Source organism: Sceloporus occidentalis, unplaced genomic scaffold (assembly GCF_023333645.1).
Source record: "Sceloporus occidentalis isolate IW3139 unplaced genomic scaffold, rSceOcc1.0.p SCAF_196, whole genome shotgun sequence".
Lineage (NCBI taxonomy): Eukaryota > Metazoa > Chordata > Lepidosauria > Squamata > Phrynosomatidae > Sceloporus > Sceloporus occidentalis.
Window position 1 is genome coordinate 738,840 of NW_028317176.1, and position 20,494 is coordinate 759,333.

Consider the following 20,494-nt stretch of genomic DNA (forward strand, 5'->3'; position numbering starts at 1 on the left):
GTCTAAGCAAGAAACATATAGCAAAATAAAATACCGGTAATAAGTCTTTTGGCAGGGAGCCCGCTTGGAAGGACACAAAGCAGGGAGTCCACTTGGAAGGACACAAAGCAGAGGACCAGGACCAGGACCAGGACCAGGACCAGGACCAGGACCAGGACCAGGACCAGGACCAGGACCAGGACCAGGACCAGGACCAGGACCAGGACCAGGACCAGGACCAGGACCAGGACCAGGACCAGGACCAGGACCAGGACCAGGACCAGGACCACAGCATGAAGGTCCATAGATTTTAATACAAAGGCCCTGACTGAAGGGCAGGGCAGGTTCATAAAGGCAGAGTACTCCAGGTAACAAGGCCCAGCTGGATGTGTTAACTAGGGCTCAACCCAGGTAACAAGGCACACCTGATCCTAGTAATAGAGTTCTGAGTGCTCCAGAGGGCAGAGGGTGGCCACTAGTGGTAGCAGATTTAAATGCCACAGGTATGAAAAAGCCATGGTTCAGGCAAAGTGGTTCCTGACAAGGGCTTACAAGTTGTGAACTATTATTTACAACGGAGATGATGTAACTTTGAGGAACATACAGAATTTTTCCTTAGGCTTTTAAGATTTATTTTTACACACAATTATTTTTTGTTCTCCAATACATTCTATCGTCAGATGCTTGGCACAGCCATGGGCTCATGTTGTGTTCCCTCTTTCTCGACTATATACCTAGGTTTCTGGGAAAAGAACATTATGCAATCTAACAAACTTCGTAGTTACACCTCTCATATCATTACGTGGTTATGTTACATTGATTTTATGACAATACACGGAGGCTCCTATTGCTTAACTCTTTGTTTACTGTAACAAATAGCAGCAAAGAAATTTGAACAGAAAAAACAAAATACAATATGTGGCTCCAACAGCCAATCACCACACAGCATACATTATAATACAAGTCTCCAGCCGGAAATCATCCTCTTTCTTTGCTGCTCACTGGATCAGATAAGTATTATCCAGTGTATTCCATTCCTCTATATGTGATTTCATAATTATATATATTCCCGTTTGATTATTATTCTGCTGTATCGTTTTGACCGTTTTCTGTGTGTGCTTTCATGTTTTTATTTCAGGTTTAGTAATTCCTAATTTCTTTGGGTTTTGGGCTTTGCCCTCTCTTGTTGGTTTCCCCTTCTTTAGGGGTTATTTTGTGTTGTTTTTTCCCGTTTCGGGTTCCGTTTTCGTTCTCCTTTACCTACCTTTTCTTTCCGGTATGTCCTGCTTTGGTGTTCCCCCTCTTACTTCTACCGGCGTGGCTGCCGTGATTTTTTCTTTTACTCGCGTCTCTCCGCGAGTAGATCTCTATTGACTTTACGCGCATGCGCGGCGACCGTTTCTCCTCAGCTTCTTCTTCGCGGTTTTTCCTCCACGCGGATCGGCTGCTCGGTGGTGCTCTCTGTCATCTCCATTCTTCCGGACAACTCTCTGTACGCCCAGGCAGGGGTAAGCTCCCAACCTGGTGCTTATACTTATATTTTCATTTGTTCAACTCCCGTTTTTTCTCTATTGCGACAGTGCAATTAAACAGGCTGATCTGATTATTATTTGGATAATTGCTCCTGATTATCATCATGCCTAAGCCTGTCAAAGAGATGCCTTCTCAGGCAGACAATGTTCTCCCCCTGGGGGATTTAGATGCTGAACCAGTTTTGCCTGTGGCTAGTGGGAGTAGTAGTCTCCTTTCCACTTCTGGGCCGCAACTTGATTTCCAAAAGTCTGTATCTGATGCTATTCTAGCTGCTATGGGTTCCATGACATCTACTTTGTCACAGTCAATTGCCCAGGCAATCAATACCTGTTCTCTCCAAGCTGCTGCGGCACCTCTTAAAGTGACGGCTCATAAAAAAGCAGTGGCCAAACAAAAACACCTTGAAGCCCCGACCTCCAGAATTGTTGAACACGGCGATGCCCATGCCGCCCTAGATAGCGTGACATTAGCACGCAAAAGAGCCTACCCGCGCCAGGCAGAACGGGCGCGTCGGTGGAAGTGTGCTAAAACACTCCCCGAGGACTCAGATTCGGAGCCTGACTCCACTGAGGAGGTCATGCCGGTTGAAAATTCCTCTGAGGTTGATGAGGATTTGGATGAGGAGCCTTTTGATTCCTCGGAACCAGGTTCCCCCAAACAAGAGGACCCAGGGGTCTCTCACACTTCACCCTCACCAGGGATTCTTGATCCTCAGGGAGACTCCCTTTTTGACCCGGAAAGTCTTCACCATCCGTGTTCATCCGAATGGGTACCATCCGCCCATATTGCCCAATATCTAGAAAAGTGGGTTAGACGCCCCCTATCTAAATCCGCAAGGAATAAATTACGAGCGGAATGCCCACGCCCTATTGTCCCAAATAAAGTCTGTGAGACCCCTTCGGTGGACCAAAAAATGGTCCAGTATTTAGCCAAATCTGGCTGGAATCCTAGGAAGGGTTTAGAGTCTGCCCTTAAGTCCTGCCAGGATAAACACCTGGACGTGTTTGGCCTCCTGACAAAATTGTTTGAATTGGCGTCCCATGCCAAGGAGAAAGGGGAATCTGTTGACCCAGACACCCTTTTGGGGTGGATCCAGAGGGCAATCTGTATCGCAGGGAATGTAAACACTTCCTTCTGCATTGAGAGACGCAAGGCCATCCTTCTAAAGGTAGAGCCTAAATTAGCCAATCTCTCCTTATCGGAGGCGGGCAAGGATGCTCAGGGTCTCCTGTTTGGGGATTCTTTCATTAAAGAACTAGGGCAATTTGTTGGGGCTTTCACCGCATTGGACAAAGCCCAATCATCAATGAAACGTGTGTTTGATCCTCGGGTTTCCACCAGGGCCGGCAGATTCAGGGGCCGTCTGGCCGGCCGTAATGCCTTCAGTTCTTCTCGAACTTCCAGAGGCTCCTTCACGCAACTCCCTCCACGTCGGGAGTTCAAGCAACCTTCTCCATTCTTCCCGTCACGAGCCAGGCCATGGCGGGCCAGGGGTTCCGGACGAGGTCATCGACGTCCCTATGGTGAGTACACTACTAACCATTCCTTCTTTCCCGTTTCAGGTGGGCGGACGTCTCCGTCATTTTTTCCGGTCTTGGGAAGATCTCACAGCGGACACGTGGGTCCTAGATTGTGTCCGGGGCTACACGATCGAATTAATTTCTTACCCGTGTCAACGGATTCTCCCCTCTCCCATTATGTTTTCTCATCAGGACCAAATGCTTATAGACACCGAATTGACCACTCTGTGGGAAAAAGGCGCTATAGAAGCGGTCTCAGACGACAGCCCAGGTTATGTCAGCAACATATTTCTGGTCCAAAAGAAGGGCGGCAGTTTCCGCCCAGTTATCAATTTAAGATCTCTGAACCTTTTGGTGCGTTACAGGCATTTCAAGATGGAGGGGATTCATCTGCTTCGCGACCTACTGTTGCGGAACGATTGGATGGTGAAATTGGATCTGCAAGATGCCTACCTCACGGTCCCCATGGCGGAACAGTCACGGGATCTCCTGCAGTTCTTTTGGAAAGCACGGAAATGGCGTTTCACGTGTCTTCCGTTTGGGCTCTCATCGGCTCCATGGTGTTTCACCAAGTTGCTTCGTCCTGTGGTGTCATGGCTTCGCACGCAAGGGGTGAGACTTATCATTTACTTGGACGATATTCTGATCATGGCTCAGGATCGTCACACTCTGCTGTCTCATCTGCACCTGTCAATATCGTTCCTTTCGGAGTTGGGTTTTCTCATCAACGAGGAGAAATCCTGTATGGCACCTTCCCACAGGATGGAGTTTCTCGGCTTCATGGTGGATGCGGATCAGGAGATGCTCAGTCTACCGTCTTCCAAGATTCGTTCTATCCGCAAGGAACTGAATCGTGCTCTGCAACGCCCGTCCATCTCTATCCGTTTCCTGGCCAGGATTGTCGGTCTGCTAACGTCTTCCATCCAAGCGGTTTTTCCGGCTCCGCTTCATTAACGGGCTCTCCAACGCTTGAAGATTGCTCATCTTCGCGAAGGGGCGTCCTATGCGGATCTCATTTCTTTGGACACGGATTCGAGGGCCGAGTTGCAATGGTGGATCCGAAATCTGGAAGCATGGAATGGCAAGGCCATCGTGGGTCCTCGTCCGGATTTCACCATCGATTCGGATGCCAGCCTGCATGGCTGGGGAGCTCATTGCGACGGGCTCACTACGGGAGGCAGATGGTCCCCAGAGGAAGCTGCTCTTCACATCAACTCTCTAGAGTTACTGGCCGGGTCCTTTGCTGTCCGCAGTTTCTCCAAAGACCGTGCCAACGTCTGCATCAGACTCCGGATGGACAATGTTTCGGCGGTACGGTACGTCAATCATTTCGGCGGGACCCATTCCAAGACCCTGACGGATTTGGCTCATCACTTCTGGGATTTCTGTCTCAACAGGAATATTGTGGTCCAAGCGGAATATTTTCCCGGATTGCACAACTCCGTGGCCGACTGGTATTCTCGATATCTACGGGATTCCAGCGATTGGAGGTTGGATCCAGAGGTGTTCCGTTCTATCGTGTCACTTTGGGGTCCTTTTTGTACGGACCTGTTCGCCTCCAGACTCAACGCACAGCTTCCACGGTATTTCAGCTGGAGACCGGATCCAGGCGCACTGGCGGTGGATGCGTTCGCTCAGGATTGGACCGGCGGGATCCAATATGCTTTCCCTCCGTTTTCCATGATACCGCACACCCTGCTTCAAGTTCGGCGTCAGGGTGTTCAGTTGGTCCTCATCACCCCGCTTTGGAGGTCACAACCGTGGTTTCCTCCGTTGTTGGAGCTGTCGATCGATCCTCCCAGGTTGTTGTCCCACTCTCCTCTTCTCCTACTCAGTCCGGAGGGTCATTCCCATCCTTTGATTCTGGACGGGTCGCTACGCCTGCTGGCGTGGCTGCTTTCGGGGGACCTTGGGCAATCCACGGAATTTTGGACACGACTTCACGCCTCTTGGCAGCGTCATGGGCCCCGGGAACCAGGAAGGCTTATGGATCAGCTTGGGGAATTTGGTCTGGTTGGTGCTTGGCTAGGGACTTGGATCCCTCTTCTGCACCTTTAAATGCGGTTCTCCAATTTCTCTCGTCTCTCTTTGAGGCTGGCAGAGCTTACCGCACCATCAACGTCTACCGATCGGCGATTTCGGCATCCCATGATGGTCTCAAGGGCTGTCCGATTGGACAACACCCTCTGGTTTGTCGCTTGATGAAGGGTGCCCGGCTTTCCAGACCTCCCCGTCCTAGGTATTCGTCCACTTGGGACGTTTCTTGTGTTCTCTCCTTTTTAGCGTCTTGGCCTCCTAATGAGTCCTTTCCTCTCAAGGACTTGTCGGCTAAATTACTTACCTTGCTGTGTTTGGTGTCCTGCAAGAGGGTAGCGGACGTTCGCGCTTTGAATGTTGATAGTCGTTCTTTTGACCCTTCGGGGGTTACTTTTAATATCTCCAGGCGTACCAAGACTTCTATTAGGTCTGTGTCTTATCCGGCTTTTCCTTCTTCTCCTTCGTTGTGTCCTGTGGCTTGTCTTAAGGAATATGAACTACGCACGGCACATTTGCGATCCTCGTCTCATCCCAATCTTTTTATATCCTTCAAGGCTCCGTTCGGTCCAGTTTCCTCTATGACCCTGGCACGTTGGTTGAAGAGGGTTCTGGGTCTTGCTGGGGTGGACACCTCGGTGTTTGGAGCCCATTCTTCTAGGAGTGCGGTGGCCATGAAAGTCATCAGTCTTGGTGGCCGCTTGGAGGATTTGATGAAGGCTGCGGACTGGTCCAGGCCCTCTACCTTTAAGGAGTTTTATTTTCGTCCTTCATCGCATATTTTCTCTCCTATTGTTGCTCAGCTTTGAACTTGCAATAGGAGCCTCCGTGTCTTGTCATAAAATTGCATGATTTTACTATTACCATGACGTAAAGTCATGATTTTATTAAAGACACGGAGGCGAGTATTGCTTGCCCCCCTTACTTCCACTGCGTGGGACTCATTCCCACCCTATGGCTTATGGTTTGTATGGGGTGCACGTTTATTTATTTCGTTATTTATTATTTGCCTCTTGTGCTACGTTAGGCTGTGTGATATTGTGGTTTGTCTTTCATCTACTACACTTCTTTATTTCTCCGAATATTTCATGCCATTTTGTGTGTTTGGTTTTCACCCTTTTTCCTGCTTTACATGCACTGGAGTTAACCTGTAGATTTTGTTTTCTTGTTTCCATACAGTTTGATCTGTTCGTCCGTCTTTTTCGCTCCCATCCTGATTTCTACGGATGTTCAAGAGTTTTTCGTCTGTTCTCATGTTGGACGCTTCGTTGGTGGGACTGATCAAGTTCGTCTATCAAAGAAAGAGGATGATTTCCGGCTGGAGACTTGTATTATAATGTATGCTGTGTGGTGATTGGCTGTTGGAGCCACATATTGTATTTTGTTTTTTCTGTTCAAATTTCTTTGCTGCTATTTGTTACAGTAAAGAAAGAGTTAAGCAATACTCGCCTCCGTGTCTTTAATAAAATCATGACTTTACGTCATGGTAATAGTAAAATCATGCAATTACATTACATACTAAAAATGGCTTTATTAGATATAGACAGTCAAGGATGTAGGGAGGAGCAATAGGGTGAATAGTTATACATAGTGTCTGTTTTTAGGAACCTTTATGTAGAGCAGAGACTGCCATTATCTAAATACATTGTATTGTTCTTAAATGCTACAGTTACAAATAAAAGTTAAGCTTTAATGGCAAGATTTAAGATACTTGTCTTGTCCTCCAAGTCTGACTCGTAATCTAAATCCAGGTCATTATCATCATCAACATTGTCATCAAAGATGACCATCTTCTTTTTCACCTGGGCAGAATGCCCTTTCTGGTGTAGATCTTCCCTCTTCCTATCTTCTGGGACAAAAATAGATCTGCTGCTACCATCTGACAGTGGCACTGCTTGCTGCCCCTCTTTGCTCTGGAGACTGCTGCCAGTACTAACGGTAGTGGTAGCCCCAAGGGCAGTGGTGGTTGCACTGGTAGTGTTGGTTTTATTCCATGTTTCACCATAAAATAGCGCATAAGCTATCTTCACCCTGGATCCTGACCCCTCAGTGAGTCATTGGTTGTAACTGTGACTAAAACTGCACCTTACTTTGGTAGGAGGAGTGCACAAGATTTTAGCACCAGTAGTAGATTCGGGATGTTCGTTGGTACTGCTGCTGCTTGTGACTCGTGGTATGGGTAGTTCAACTTGTAACTTCAACCAAGTAGGCCTAACTACTACTTTTTCATACACACCTGCTGCCAGTTCTGCCCAACCTATAAGCACTGGAATCACTCCTGCTAGCGGACATTTCCAATATTTTTATATATTTTTATACATATATATTGAAAAATTGGACCCCATGCAAGCATTTCCTTGGGCCCTGCTCCACACTCCCTAGCGTGTAACTACCGTACCAAAAAATAGGTATAGATCAAATAAACAACACATAAAACATCACTTGCATGTATAGATCAACTGAATAAGACATACAAACCTTATATTTGCAGGTATACATAAATAATGTATGGAAACATAGCATAGCAGGTATAGATCAACACATTAACACACAAACCCAGCTTTGCATGTATAGTTCAATTGAAATTCACATGTGAACTCAGCACTGAAGGCATAGAATCAGACATACAAATCTTTTATTTGCAGGTATACAATAATAATGTATGGAAACATAGCATTGCAGATACAGATCAACAGAACACACAAGCCCAGTATTGCAGGTATAGATCAACTGGAAATCACATGTAAACTCATCACTGAGGGTATAGATCAAATAAACACATGGAAAGAGCTTTGCAGGTATAGATTAATTGGAATTCACATAAAAACTCAGCATTAAAGGTATAGCTAAAACCCCCTAAATTACAGGCATAGATCACAGGTTGCATAACCCTAAACCAGCCCCGGTGTTTATACAGCCCACATAGAACCTGACCAGCACCCAGATAACACACATAGGACTTGCCATCTTGGTCCCCAAACAGCCCAGCATAAATCGACTTTGTCCTCAAACAGCCCAGCCTGTGCCATCTTTGTCCCATAAACACCCTGCTTGTGCCATCTTTGCCTTTCCATAAATCAATTATACATCTATGATACACACAAACACGTTTACAGTCACTCACTAGTTCACACTTTCATTCACATAATTCATTCACACAATAATTTATTATCGCACTCATTCACACAAATCATTTCCACGTATTCAGTAAAGCATTCCCACAAATTCATTAATTCTCTCCCCCATTCAGACAATTCATCTATAAATTAATTCATGCTGTCACTCATTCAGACAATTCACCCACACATTAATTAATTAATTCTCTCACTCATTCACACAATTCATCCACACATTAATTCTCTCACTCATTCACACAATGTATCCACACATTAATTGTTTAATTCTCTCACTTATTCATACTATTCATCCACACATTAATTATTTCATTCTCTCACTCATTCACACAATTAATCCACATACTAATTCATTTGTTGTGTCACTCATTCTCACTCTTTATTTATTTCAATATTCTTATTACCCTCTTTCTCAATATCTACCTCTCCCCCTTTCTCACTATCTACCCCCTCTCCCTCCTTTCTCACTATCTACCCCCTCTCCTCCCCGTCTCATTATCTACCCTCCCCCCTTTGTAGTTCACTTACCTTCCAGAAGTCCTGCTGTGGGAGTGGGAGCCCTCTGTCTCCCTGCTCTGCCGACCGGTTAGGGTCAAGCCTCCATTCGGGACAATGCATTGTTCCGGAATTGAAACGGCCTCTTTTTTTTTAAAAGTTCTCCAAACATCGCGTCCATGCCTGAGTGCTCGATGGGTCAGTCCGCCCCCAGCTGGATCCATCAATTAGCAGCCATAACATCCCATTTTTTGGCTACTTCTACTCTTCTACCTAGTCATTGATATGTACCCTCCTACACACAGTCCCTCCCACTTTACCTTATCAATGAGCACCGTTTTAAAAGAGTTTACGAGGCGATCAACGATCACCTCCTAAACTTCAATGGTGTTGCTGAAATGCCTTCATAGCAAGGCATTCAGCGACACCAAACACCCACCCAGGACGCTCCGGAGAGCGGTCACAACCGACACTGCGAGTGATTTTGCCAAGATGGGGACGCCCTTTAAAAAGAACAATAAAGTCTCTCCAGACCCTCCTGAGAATCTGGCTCCACTTGCAGGTTGAATACAGGTAATGCATTCAACCATGCAAGTCAATGGAGCCCAGCTTTCTAATCACAATATTCATAAAATAATTTAAAAAAAATGGAAAAAAAATTGCTAAAAAAAAAAAATGTGCTAACATTTAAAAATTATTATGCTATGATGTCGCCGTAGGAACTATCCAGTACCAGCAAAATGTAAAGAAACAAAAACGTCCAAAAATAGAATAAAAAAACTAAAATAAAAAATAATGTTTATTATAATGAGCAAGTGTTAAAATTAGCGCTTTATCTTGTGAAAAATCTCAGCATACCCAAGGGGTGCCTAATTTAATAAAAAATGAATGGTTTAATGGGGTAAATTGGAGTGGCCGGGCTCAAAGATAGGCACAGACTGACCAAAATGGAGAAAAAAAGCACACTTCCCAAATGTGGCATTTTAAATCCCAAACAACCTGACAAACCGATGCATGTGGGGTATCATTGCATTCGGGAGATGTCACATTATTGATAGTGATGCATACCAGGAGCTATGAATTAATTCAATTAAAATACCAGCATTTGAAATACCTTGGGGTGTCTAGTTTTCAAAAATATATGGTTTGATGGGGTAAATTAGCCGGCTTCAAAGATGTTCCAAAGAGGAGATGGAGGTAGAATGACCAAATGCTAAAAGTCTGTGTTGAAAACCTGAATTACGCATGTCCCAAAAGTAGCCTTTTACCAGCTAAATAATCTGATAAACCTATGCATGTGGGGTATCACCGTACTAAGGAGATGATGCTAAACACATATTGGGATGTTGTTTGACAGTTACATATACCAGGACCTGTATATTTATAACTAAATTACAATTTGTGAGATTTTTTTACATTTTTTGACAAAGTGTGGTTGTATACTTAGTGCATAGAAAAGGATTAAAATACCAGCATTTGAAATACCCTCGGGTGTCTAGTTTTCAAAAATATATGGTTTGATGGGGATAAATTGAATTAACCAGCATCAAAGATGTTCCAAAGAGGAGATTGAGGCAGAATGACCAGATTTGAAAAAAAGGTTAAACGCTACTTGTACTTATTGCCCTATAACTTACAAAAAACAGCAAAAAAAACCATAAAAACATTGGGTATTTCTACATAAAAGATTAAGTAAGTAAAAGTAATAAAAGGTGTTTTTTCTTCAAATTTTCACCATGTTTTTTTTTTTTTTTTTTATAGTAAATAAGATGATATGATATGGTATCTGAAGAAAGCCCAACTTGTATATAATATAACTTGTGTGGGTACACTAAATGGGTGAGGAGAAAATTACAGCTGAACACAAGCTGTGGGCAGTCATGACGACTACAGGTTGTTCCGTGCCTTCTAACAGGTGGCGCCACTCCTCGAACGCCATTTTGACGGCTAGGAGTTCGCGGTTCCCAACGTCGTAGTTCCGTTCAGCCGTGGAGAAACCCTTAGAAAAGAAGGCACAGGGATGATATTTTGTGGTCTGGTCATGTCATTGCGATAACACAGCCCCTGCTCCGGTTTCGGAGGCATCAACCTCTAGGAGATACCGGCCGGCGTAATATGGGGGCAGAGATGAAGGCTTGTTTGAGACGGTCGAACGCCTGACGGGCGTGTGTGGTCCACAGAGACGGGTCAACTCCTTTTTTAGTCATAGCAGTGATTGGAGCGGCTATGGTAGCGTAATTTCTGATAAAGCGTCTGTAATAATTGGCAAAGCCCAGGAAACGTTGGATGGCTTTGAGCGTTTGTGGGAGGGGCCATGCGGTTATGGCCTCGAGTTTAGCAGGGTCCATGTGAACTCCTTCGGAGGAGACGATGTACCCAAGGAAGGGCAAACGGGTCTTCTCGAAGACGCATTTTTCGGCCTTGGCGTACAAACCGTTCTCCCGTAGCCTCTGCAGAACAGCCTTTAGGTGACGCCGGTGTGCGTCGAGCGTAGGGGAATAGACGAGGATGTCGTCCAAGTATACAATGACGTTGTCACGGGGTCAGGTAGCAGGGGAGGATCCAACTATGCAGATATATGGACGTAGCGTAGTCCAGTCAAAAGTGCAACGGCAAACAGCGAGGTCAAAAACGTATCCGAGGTCGAGACAGGCAGATAAGAGGCAACATGGTATAACAGGTCCGAGGTCGAGGCAGGCAGATAAGAGGCAAAACGGTATAACAGGTCCGAGGTCGAGGCAGGCAGATCAGAATCGTAGTCAAAGAGCAGGCAAGGGTCGGTACACAAGGCAAGGTAAAGTCACAAAGAACAGCACACCCCAAAAAGCAATATACTTTGAACGGGTACAGCAGATAAAACAAATGGCCTTTAAATAGGAAAATGTCTACTCACAATGAGGCCGCGGCGTGCCGTGCGCGGCGTGCGTGACGTGCGCCGCTTGACGTCATCGCGGCAGTGTTCCGATCCGCGATCCCGGTGGGGGAAGGTGGTGACGCGCCTGCTCGTCCCTGGCGAGCAGGCGCAAGCCCGAGTGAGGACGTGGAGGCAGGACTTCCCTGCCGGCGTCCGGTAGCGGCGGCGGTGAAGCCATCGGGTCGCGGCGGGGGCGGAGCCGTGACCCCGACGTGACCGCGCGGCGTCAGCGGCAGGACGGAGGGAGCTGCCGCGAGCACGCGAGGTAAGTGCCACGGCGGCTCTCGTGACAGACGTGGGACAAAAGCATATCTCTGAAGACGTCGTTAATGAAGGCCTGGAAGACCGCAGGAGCGTTGCACAACCCGAAGGGCATGACTCTATATTCATAGTGCCCGAAGCGGGTGTTGAAGGCAGTCTTCCACTCGTCCCCGGACTTATCGCGAATCAGATTGTAGGCACCCCTGAGATCCAGTTTGGTGAAATAGGTGGCCCCTTTCAGGAGGTCGTAGATCTCTGTGATGAGGGGAAGCGGATACCGGTTCTTAACCGTGATACGGTTCAGACCCCTGTAATCAATACATGGCCTTAGGGACCCTTCTTTCTTGGCCACGAAGAAAAATCCAGCCCCGGCAAGTGAAGAGGATGGGCGAATGAAGCCTTTGTCTAGGCTTTCCTTGATGTATGTTTCAAGGGCTTTGGTCTCCGGTTCGGAGAGAGGGTACGTATGACCCCTTGGTGGGTTGGAACTAGGTAACAGTTCGATGGCACAATCGTAGGGCCGATGTGGTGGTAGCTTCTCCGCATCCTTTTTGGAAAACACATGCAAGTAGTACCAGTAGTGTTTTGGTACCAGGGTTCTGGGGTCTGTGGGTGTGATCTCAAGGACGAGATTGACTCGGCGACAGGGCACGACACAAGACACATGGCACTGGTTGCTCCATGCCAGTATGTCTCCTTTGTCCCAATCGATGTGAGGGTTGTGCCGACGTAGCCAGGGATGTCCCAGGATGAGAGAGGCATGAGGAGACTTGATTATCTCGAACGTGAGCTGTTCCTGGTGGGTTGCCCCCACCAGTAGGGTTAGGGGTATGGTTTCCTGCGTCACGAGTCCTGAACCCAGAAGAGAGCCATCAACGGACGCCACCAGAGAAGGCGTTTCTTTGGTGCGAAGCGGTAAGTGGTTATCCTTAGCCCACTGGAGATCCATGCACATGCCCGCAGCTCCGGAATCTATGAAGGCGCGGGTGGTCACCACATGATCCTCCCAGCGGATGGAGATAGGCACCGTCAATCGAGTAGCGGGAGGAGAAGTAAGGCGATATGTGCTTAGGGTGCCTTCTCCGGTACAACCTAAGCGTTGTCTTTTACCGGCCTGGTGGGACAGGAGGACAAAAGATGGTCGGCTTGACCACAGTACATACATAGTCCCTCGGAACGGTCCCGATCTCCATGGGTTCATCGGCAACGGACGAGGGGGATGTAGAGGATGAAGGTCTTGCGAGACCGGAGGCAAATAGTCCTGTTTTTCTTCCATGGCTGTGGTCTTGCAACCTCTCTTGGATACGTTTATCCACTCTTAGACACAGGGCTATGAGATCCTCGAGATCTGTGGGGGTGTTGTGGAAGACAAGGGCGTCTTTGATCTTCTCGTTGAGACCGCGTTTGAAGGCGGCTTTGAGAGCGCCCTCTTCCCAGTTGGTCTCATGGGCTAGGGTGCGGAACTCCACGGTGTACTGAGCCAGGGTTTTGCGGCCTTGGTGAAGATCAAGCAACGAGGACTCTGCAGTCTCTTTACGACCAGGAGCGTCAAAGACGGTTCGAATAGCTTCCATAAAAGCGGAACAGTCCTCAAGGAGGTATGATTCTTGTTCAACAAGGGGAGATGCCCACAGCAATGCGTCACCTTTCAGAAGCGAAATAATAAACGAGACCCTTTTGGAGGATGTCAGGAACGCTTGGGGATGGTTCCGGAAGTGGAGCATACATTGGTTGAGGAAGCCACGGCACTCCTTCGGATCCCCAGAATATTTTTCGGGCAGAGGAAACCTTGCGATGGCCCCCGTGTCCTCATGTGAGGTGTCTCTGCGATGAGGAGAACTCACGGTAGGTAGTGATGTCAAGGAACGTAGCAGGTCTGTCATGGCGTCGACCTTTTGTTCCAGGGATTGGAGTTGAGCGGCCTGGGCGGCGAGACGCTGGTCCTGGAGGTCCTGACGTGCTTGTAGCCGTGCCATATCCGCGGGATCCATGTATGACCCGTTCAAAATTGTCACGGGGTCAGGTAGCGAAGGAGGATCCAACTATGCAGATATATGGACGTAGCGTAGTCCAGTAAACAGTCCGGTCAAAAGGGCAACGGCAAACAGCGAGGTCAAAACGTATCCGAGGTCGAGGCAGGCAGATCAGAATCGTAGTCAAAAGAACAGGCAAGGGTCGGTACACAAGGCAAGATATGAATCACAAGGAACAGCACACCCCAAAAAGTAATACACTTTGAACGGGTGAAGAAAAGAAAACAAATGGCCTTTAAATAGGGGAACACTACTCACAATTAGGCCGTGGCGTGGCGTGCGCGGCGTGCGCCGGGTGACGTCATCGCGGCAGGCTTCCGATCCGCGATCCCGGCGGTGCAGGCACGTCACCACCTCTGACCGCCGGGATCGCGGATCGGAAGCCTGAGCGAGGATGTGGAGGCAGGGCTACCCTGCTGGCGTCCGGTCGCGGCGGCGGTGGAGCCGCGACACCGCCGTGACCGTACGGCGTCGGCGGCATTGACGGGCGCGCCGCCGCGATCCCCTGGTGTGCGTGCTGCAGCGGCGCGTGTGACGCTCAGCCGACATCGGGTCGCGGCGGGGGCGGGACCGCGACCGCGACCCCGACGTGGCCGCACAGCGTCAGCGGCAGGAAGGAGTGAGCCGTCGCGAGCATCCGAGGTATGTGCCGTGGCGGCTCGCGTGACAGTATGTTAAACAAACTAAAGAACTGAATTCAACAGTTACGGGTGAAACCTTTAAATTAACCCCTTAACGACAAAGCCCGTACATGTATGGGTTTGCAGTGCAACGTGATAACGACAATGCCCGTACATGTACGGGCTGCTGTTAAACAGCTGCATCGCCGCGATTGCTGTGGCTTTGCAGCATCCACGGAAGCCTCACAAGTGAGGCTGACCGTGGATCCAGGGAGGAAAGCCCTCTCCACAAGAAAAATGGCTGCCGCCGCACCTCTAATCAAAGATGAAAAGGCAGTTTAAAACAGCTTAGGAAGCGATCGGAATCGCTTCCTAAGCATAAACGTTGTTGCTGACATGCCTTGATATCGAGGCATGTAGCAACACATCCCCCCTACCCCGATAGCCTTGTGATTGCTCCGAAGAGCAACCACAAGTGCCATCATGCAAATGATGTTGCGTCATTCACAAGATGGTGTCAACAATAGAGAACTGAATGAGTTCACAGAGGGTCTATCCAGACCCTCTTGAAAACTCTTGAGCTCCTCCTACTGCATTCAACCATGCAAGGTCAATGGAGCCCAGCTCACTAATCTTTACTAATAAGTAAAAAATTAAAAAAAAATTTAAAACGAGAGGGGGCGTGGCTGGCCGGTCTTCAAGATGGACACGTAGTCACTTTGCTCCTCCGTGATGACCTGCATATAGCTATCAAAATAGCGAATACCTCTACCCAACTCGCACCTCCAGACGGCTCGGAGACTAGGCATGCCAGGCAGTACCCGAAAACCCGCGAAACGGAAGACGGTACCTGCCATTTTTCAGTGAAAACTGTCAAACCCTGATCTTCCCACGCTTTCCCTCATGGAGACTGTGGGCCCTTCAGCTGCGGCACCTGTGGCACCATGCACGAACTCAAGGATCTCGTCCTCTCTGTCAAACAAGATCTCATGGATCATATCCACAACGAACTCCGCAAGCGTGTCCGAGAGACCGAGAGACGTGGCAGAGATTGGATCCAGGACGGACGTCCGCGAATGCACTCAATCAACCATACAGCATGACCAACGCCAAATGGAATCCGACATGGCCGCTCTACAACAAGAGGTCCTATCCCTACAAGACGCACAGGAGGACCTTGAGAACAGGTCGAGGAGGGCCAACTTTCGATTGCGGGGAATACCGGAGACCCTACAAGACATGCAAGATATCCTGGGCCCCAACTGCTACCTCGCATTCCGCCTGGCAAAATCGCTGTGGATCGGGCCCACCGGGCCCTTCGGCCTAAGCCCGAACCGTTGAAAGACCACAAGACGTCGTTGTTAAACTTCGAGACTTCTCCCATAAAGAAGACCTGATACGAGCTGCAAGAACCACCACTCTACGGTTTAACAATATAGAGGTTCAGGTGTAAGCGGACATTGCTCCCAGAACCCTGCTGCGTAGAAAGGCCCTTAAGCCTCTCACAGACCATCTCTGCTCACGACATACCTGACCGTTGGAGGTTCCCATTCGCCCTCCAGGTCGTCCGGGGTAAGGTGACACGCTCGGTCAAATCGCGTTTGGAAGCCGAACTTCTTCTCCACGATTTGGGTCTGCCGGCCCTCAATGCAAACCGCAGGAGAAATCGACAGGACCCGGGCCCTCAACGTGTGGGTGAGTGGATTGATTTCCCCCCGGCCCCGCTAAGGCGCAACATCCTGGCCCCCGCGGAAGCCCACGCAGCCGACTAACACCGGAGCCTAGCGATTAGCCCATCTGTTTTCCCGATGCCCACGGCAGTCAGTCAGTTCACTCCGTCCTCCTCCGAGAAGGCTTTCATACATTGCCTCCCCCACCGGATTCTTGACGCCACGCACCCCTCAACACACCCGCTCGCATCGGCCCCCCAGACGACTCCACGCTCACGACCACACGCGCTGTTTATCCGTCGCCGGTGCTTCCCGGTCGTTTTGACTCCTCGAGCCGCACTTCGTCCGCTCCGACTCATTGGACTTACCGAGCTGCCGTATCTCTTTGGGACTTCTGTGCTCCTTGGGACAGCTAAGTTCGCTGTTTTAACGTTTACATTTATGTTCCGCACACATAGTTATATTTTTATTTTATTTTTGCAACACCGACCATTCCAACACACACGCGGCTGGCCCTGCCCCGCCATGACACTTACGTTGGGCTGCACACTTTACTGCTTTATAGGCCTTTGCACATACTGCTTTTACAATGGCCATCCTGCCATGTTTGCTCTGTACAGCCTCTACTCCCACTGTTATCTGTTAGAGGTTTCGCCCCCTTCTATAGGGCTGGAGGATCCACCTTGGTGATTCGCCATGCCAGAACCCCCTAGGGACCGTTACCAGTCTCGTGATGATCTGACACCTGAGCCTCCGTCTCAGACGCTGAGTCTGTATGGTGACTCGCCGGTCAGATTGACTTACCTCAGGCTGCCCCACAGCTACTTAGCTCCTTACTTCCATGTTCTTCGGTGGCCAATACCCGCAATGTTGTATCAAATGTTTGCAATGCCATTTTGTTCCCTCTCCTTGTCTCTTCTTTCCCTCTCCCTTTTTTTTTTTTTCTTCTTTTTTCTCTTTTCTCCTCTTTGTTTCTCTCCCTTCTCCTTCCTTCGAGCGTTCCAGGACATCTGCCACTCCATGGCCTCTGTTTCGACCTACCGCCGCATACCTACCCTTCTGAATGGCGAGTAACGTCGCAATAATCTCACACAACGTCAAGGGGCTGAAATCCCCTTGGAAGCGGCGCCTGGCTATGACCTACTACCAACGACATTGAGGTGACATTTTCATGCTCCAGGAAACACATCTTAGATCCTCGTATCTACCGACGTATTGGAGTAAGCACTACAGCACGCATTTTCACGCCACCCACCCTACTATGAAGAAAAACGGGGTCAGCATCTTTCTCCGCTCTTCCTTGGGCTTTCAACTCCAGAAGGTCACAGCTGACAAATGGGGCAGATATCTCCTGATAACTGGGTTTCTACACTCCCAGCCGACAGTCATCCTCAACGTCTATGCTCCTTCCACAGCGGATACCTCTTTTTATGCGCACCTCTCCGACATTTTGCTAGCACATCATAACCATCAAGTTATAGTCGGGGGAGACTTCAACACCTTGTGGGACTCTTTCCTGGATAGACGGGGTCCCTCACCCCTGCGGCACCCCACCTCCTAACGCCAAAAACCTCAAGGACTTCGCGAGGACCGCTGCTCTGGTAGATGTCTGGAGACTCCTGCACCCGAAAACTCTGGACTATACCTTCTATTCCCACCCCCATCAGTCCTACTCTAGGATAGACTATATATTTCTGGGCCAAAACTCGGCTCACTCCGTGGTGTCCTCAGTGATCCACCCTATCACCTGGTGCAGTGGAATGCACTCTTCACCTAAGTGGCGTCCCGAAGCAGCGAGGGCAATGGAGACTCGACGAGTTACTACTTACCGACCCCCTTGTGATAGAGGAAATCGTCAGGGATCTGGAAGAATTCTTTCACCACAACGAATCCCCAGACATAGACCCGATGCTTATATGGCAGACCCACAAGGCATTCATCAGGGGTTCATCAGGGGTTCTTTTCTCCGCATAGCGGCTCGTCGCAAGCGACTCTACCGGGAAACTCTTGACTCGGTTTCCTCCAGATTGCAGGAGTTGGAATCACAACATAAACGCTCCCTAGACGCTACCATCCTTCACGACATCATTCAATTAAAAGGTGAAATTAATCTACTCCTCAGCAAACAAGTCCTACACTCCCTCAATGCCACTAACCAGAAATTTTTTGAAAAAGCCAACAAACCCGACACTCAGAACATCCCCAAAATCGTAGATTCCCTCCAGAATACCTGGGTCCACCCTACCGATATTGCCAACCAATTCGCCGCATACTACCAAACCTTATACGATGGCAACAAGGCTCCGGGTAATGCCCAAGACCAGGGCCCCCTGCTCCAGTTTCTTCACTCCTTCTCCTTGCCGACCCTTCTACGGCACCAGGCAGACAAGCTGAGTGGCCCCTTCACTGAAGAAGAGATCCGGACTGCCCTGGCTTCTCTTAAATCCTCTAAAGCTCCAGGCCCTGATGGCCTCCCAGCCTCCTACTATAAAAAATTCCAGTCAATGCTCATTCCGCGCCTACTTAAACTCTTCAACGGGTTCCTCTCCGGGGGCAGAAATTGACGGGCGGTCTGGCCGTCCCCCACCTGTATCTGTACTATGTGGCAGCCCACATCTCTCAGTTGGAGGCATGGTCCTTCCCGGCCCACACTCTTCCCTGGGTCGACATCGAACATTCCTACATCTGCAACCACCAACTGCAGCAGATACTTTGGGTAGATCCTCCCCTGCCCCGGCGATCCCCTGCTCTGCCGACCATCACAGTGGCCCTCGCCCTGTGGCGCACCTGGTGCCTTAAGCTCCACCTTCGAGGATCTATCTCCCATCTCACTCCGCTGCTACACCGCCCCCTCTTTCCAGAAGGCCACCACGCATCCCGTTTCCATTGGTGGAGTAACGCAGGTCTCTGTACACTGGGGTCAGTGGTGAGGGCCGGTGCGATGCTACGGTTCCAGGAACTCAGAGAAACGAGGCACATACCCCCTGGCGAACTCTTCCGCTACCTACAGATCCGCCACTTTGTCCATTCCCTCCTCGGGGGCGACACCCTATCTCCACTGACGCCATTTGAGAGACGTTTTCCTTACTGGCAAGAGGTGTAGGGGTTCTATTTCACTTCACTATTCTCATTTCCTGGACATCACCTTTCCTCAACCCCCTCCATACCGCGTGAGGTGGCATAAGGAGCTCCAGCAGACCTTCCCAGATGACGCCTGGGACGAAGCTACGACTAATGTTCACAAACTCACAGTTAACACCGCTACCAAGGAACGAGCATACAAAGTCCTTGCGCACTGGTACATGTCGCCAGTGCGATTATCACGGATGTTCCAGAATAGTGACGCCAGCTGCTTCAGAGGCTGCGGGGAGAGAGATGCTTACTTACATGCCTGGTGGACATGCGCCTTGGTGCACCCGATCTGGTCCACTTACTTTACCATGTTGTCGAAAGCCCTAGGCACCGCTGTTGCCCCTTCGCCTGAAATAGCACTGCTCGTCATGGATGCCCTGGACTTACCCTTGCTGCCCGCCTCCCAGCACCTCATCCACCGTATCTGCGCTGCTGTTAAACACGCCCTAGCGCGGAGGTGGAAGGGCCCTGCGCCAACCCACGGTGAAATTTGGCACCTTCTTACGATGGAGCACATGACCGCCAAACTCAGGGATGAGCTACACAAGTTTGAGAGCATTTGGGACCCTTGGTTAGTTGCCTTCTCGGATACCAGGACATCTGCTCCCTTGCTTCGTCTTTAGCCACAACTGGCTGGGTGCTCACCAGGATCGCTCATCCTTCCTTTTTTTTCTTTTCTCTTTCTCATTCTTCTTCTCTTCCCTCTCGCTCCCCATCCTCTTTTCCGTCTCTTTCCTTCCCCCCTCACATATAAAATGTTCTCATATATTGTTTCGCTACTCTTCTCAGTAGCTCGTGGAGGGTGTGCACTCGGCTTGTCTCATCCTCGTCTTATGCTGCAAATCTCCCTCCGTGTTCACTTTATTGAGTTCTGTATACAACACGATGCTCAGCTCAATTCATGATATTGTACTTCTGTTTTGACACATGTGTTGTTACTATGTTGCCATGCAGTGTTATACTTGTCACAAATAAAACATGTTTAAACCCCAAAAAATGTTTAAAATATTTTTTTTTAAAATATGGCAACGTAAAAATTCCCTACTGTCACCAAAAAAAGAAACAAAAATACGTTTTTTTTATGAGCAAGTCCTACAATTCACGCTTTAGCTTCACAAAAATTCCCACACGGAAAGAGTTAAAATATTGGCATTGTAAATGCCCATAGG